Source organism: Chiloscyllium plagiosum, chromosome 39, assembly GCF_004010195.1.
Source record: "Chiloscyllium plagiosum isolate BGI_BamShark_2017 chromosome 39, ASM401019v2, whole genome shotgun sequence".
NCBI classification, from domain to species: Eukaryota; Metazoa; Chordata; class Chondrichthyes; order Orectolobiformes; family Hemiscylliidae; genus Chiloscyllium; species Chiloscyllium plagiosum.
In genome coordinates this window covers 2,945,234-2,949,011 of record NC_057748.1, presented here as the reverse complement: position 1 = coordinate 2,949,011, position 3,778 = coordinate 2,945,234, and positions in this window count along the sequence as shown.

The following is a 3,778-nucleotide window of genomic DNA, read 5'->3' as shown; positions in this document are numbered from 1 at the left end:
ATCAGGGAGGTCTCCCCGAGGTCCTGAGTGTTAACCTATTCCAGAATCCAGAACAGTAAATGTGACCAAATCTTTAATTCAATCATATCACATTGTTGTTTGTGAGAGCTTGCTCTGTACAAATCAGCAGCCTCCTCACCTACATTACAACCCTTGAGAAGTAACTGATTTGTCTATAAAGCATCTTGGCTGGTCCTGAGATGATGAAAATGATTTTTACAAGCCTTTCTGCTTCCTTATAATTATTCCTGGGTTATTGGCACCGTTGGTAAGACTGACTTTCATTGCCGGTCCCTAGTTGCCCTCTCAGAAGCTGGTGTTGGGGCAACATTTTGAAGCTGTTGCAGTTTGTGCGGTGAATGTGCTCCCATGTTGCAGTGAGGGAGAGAGCTCCACCATTCTGACCCAGTGACCATGAGATAATGACCGATAAATGTCCGAGTCAGGGTGACATGTGGCTGGATGGTTTGGTAATTGCCTGCACTCACGCTGGCATTAACCAGTGTTTGCAGTGATTCACTCTGTTCCATTAGCAAGGGGTGGAGGGTGGTCAGTGCTGCCAGTGGTTACAAATCGGGACAATCTCACACTCTGGAATTTCCAACAGGGACATGCATCCCAACAATTGCACTATCTCGGACTCAACATTTTATTTTATTCACTCACAGGGCCAGCATTTATTGCCTGTTCCTTTTGTTGCCCCTTGAGAAGGTGGGGGTGAACTGCCTTCTTGAACCGCTGCAGTCCATGTGCTGTAGGTAGACCCACAATGCCACTGGGGAGGGATTTTCCAGGATTTTGACCCAGGGACACTGAAGGAATGGTGATATATTTCCAAGTCAGGATGGTGAGTGGCTTGCGGGAGAACACGCAGGGATTGGTGTTCCCAAGTATCTGCTGCCCTTGTCCTTCTAGATGGACGTGGTTGTGGGTTTGGAAAGTGCAGCCGAAGGAGCCTTGGTGAATCTCTGCAGTGCATCTTGTAGATGGTACACACTGCTGCTACTGAGTGTCAGTGATGGAGGGAGGGGATGTTTGTGAACACGTTTCTAAGCTATCTGTCAAGCTTCTTGAGAATTGTTGGAGCTGCACGTATCCAGACAAGTGGGGAGTATTCCATCACACTCCGGACTTGCACCTTGTAGATGGTGGTCAGGTTGGGAAGTCAGGAGATGAGTTACTTGCTGCAAGACTCCTAAACCCTGACTTTCTTTTGTTGCTTTAATTTTCATATGACTAGTGTATCAATTTCTGATCAGTGGTATCCCTGAGGATGTTGATGGTGTGGGATTCAAAATAGTAATGTCATTGAATGTCAAAGGGTGATGGTTAGATTCCCTCTTCATGAAGATGATCGTTGCCTCGCTTTTGTGTGGCATGAGTTTGAGATCTTCATTGGGTAAACTCAAACTGCCAAAAAAACTGATTGAGTTCAAGCAACAGCTGGAGGTTACTGCCCAGTCTGAAACAAAAGCAGAATACTGTGAATGCTGGAGATCTAAAATAAAAACTAGGAAAACATTGAGAACCACAGGCGATTCCCATCGACCGCCTTCCATTTGAGATTTATTCAGTTCAAACAAGAGCAGAGACAGGAGGAAGGAAGAAATTGAGGAAAGAATGAAAGGTAAGGTCCTGGGGAGTGTTGCTGTTCAAAGAGACCTTGGAGTGCAGGTTCATAGCTCCTTGAAAGTGGAGTCACAGGTAGATAGGATAGTGAAGAAGGCGTTTGGTATGCTTTCCTTTATTGGTCAGAGTATTGAGTCCAGGAGTTGGGAGGTCATGTTGCGACTGTACAGGACATTGGTTAGGCCACTGTTGGAATATTGTGTGCAGTTCTGGTCTCCTTCCTATCAGAGCGATGTTGTGAAACTTAAAAGGGTTCAGAAAAGATTTACAAGGATGTTGCCAGGGTTGGAGGATCTGAGCTGTAGGGAGAGGCTGAACAGGCTGGTGCTGTTTTCCCTGGAGCGTCGGAGGCTGAGAGGTGACCTTATAGAGGTTTACAAAATTATGAGGGGGATGGATAGTGTAAATAGGCAAAATCTTTTCCCTGGGGTCAGGGAGTCCAGAACTAGAGGGCATAGGTTTAGGGTGAGAGGGGAAAGATATAAAAGAGACCTATGGGGCAACCTTTTCATGCAGAGAGTGGTACGTATATGGGGCGAGTTGCCAGAGGAAGTGGTGGAGGCTGGTACAATTGCAACATTTAAAAGGCATTTGGATGGGTATATGAATAGGAAGGGTTTGGAGAGATATGGGCTGGATTCTGGCAGGTGGGACTAGATTGAGTTGGGATATGTGGTTGGCATGGACAGGTTGGACCGAAGGGTCTGTTTCCATGCTGTACATCTCTATGACTCTAAAAGGGTAGAAAGAAGATGAGAAAACATGGTAGTTGGAGCAATAAAGAAACAAAGGAAAGGTTGAGAAGAGATGTAAGTGGCACCTGCTGGGGAATTCTCAGCACAACCAAATGAAAGTGGGCATTATTCTGGTGTTGCTGATTGACTGTAAATTGTCAGTGTTGTCTATAAAGGGCGAGGAATGAGGATAGAGAGTTGTGCTCAGGGTCAGTTAAATTGCAAACTGCATCTCTCATATGCCTATGTCTGACTCTACCTGGCCTGGGACATTGCTGAGCTAATGTTTTCGAGCCAATTGCTAAGTACGTAACTCAAATGAAAAGTGCAGTGCTCCCAACTAGGTACATGTCTACTGTTGGCATAACGTTGGCAGAGGGAATAGACCTATTGGAAGCCTGGTATGAAGGAAGATTAGACCTGTGTCCAAGAAAGCCATTGAACGATTGTTCGACATTTTACTCTGTGCTTATTCAGTTCAATTAAACTGGATATCTGCAATCCAGTCAGAACCTGACTAACTGAGACTAGCTCCCTCACAAGTGACTGGAGGACATCACAGAGGGGAGAGGCCATGGAGGGAAGTGAGCACAAGAAAGGAATTTTAAAATTGAGACAATGTAGATCAAAGAATGCAGGGGATGATGTGTAAATAGACATGGGTTAAGTTGTGGTACAGAGCAGCATGGATCATAAGCTCAGGACGCGAATCTATCAGGGCACCTATAGAAATAATCAAGCAGAGTGGTTATATCAGAAAGAATGAGGGTTTCAAAATAAACAGACAAGAGAACAACATACATTCCTGTCATGGGTTTCATGACCTCAGTGCTTTCCAGCCTCTGAATTACATTTTGAGGTGTGGCTACTGTGGCAACCAATGTTAGGAAACCAATTTGCTCACAGCAAACTCCCCCAAACCGATAATGTTACAATGTCTCAATGGTGTGGAGGTGCCAGTGTTGGACTGGGCTGGACAAAATCAGGATTCATACTGCACCAAGTTATAGTCCAACAGGTTTATTTGAAATCACAAACTTTCGGAACACTGCTCCTTTCAAATAAACCTGTTGGACTAAAACTTGGAGTCATGTGAACTTTGACATTGGTTGAGGCTTAATATGTTGCAGGGCACCAGAGAGCACACCCTTGTCTACAAAATAATGTTGTTGAATATTTTAAGCCCACAGCCAGAATTTACTCTAACATCTAACGGTGCCACATCTCCTCAGTGTACAGCACTGGGAAAATTAGCCTGGACTTTGGTTTATACATGGCAAAAGTGAGGACTGCAGATGCTGGAAACCAGAGTTTAGATCAGAGTGGTGCTGGAAAAGCACAGCAGGTCAGGCAGCATCCGAGGAGCAGGAAAATCAATGTTTCGGGCAAAAGCCCTTCATCAGGAATAGAGGCAA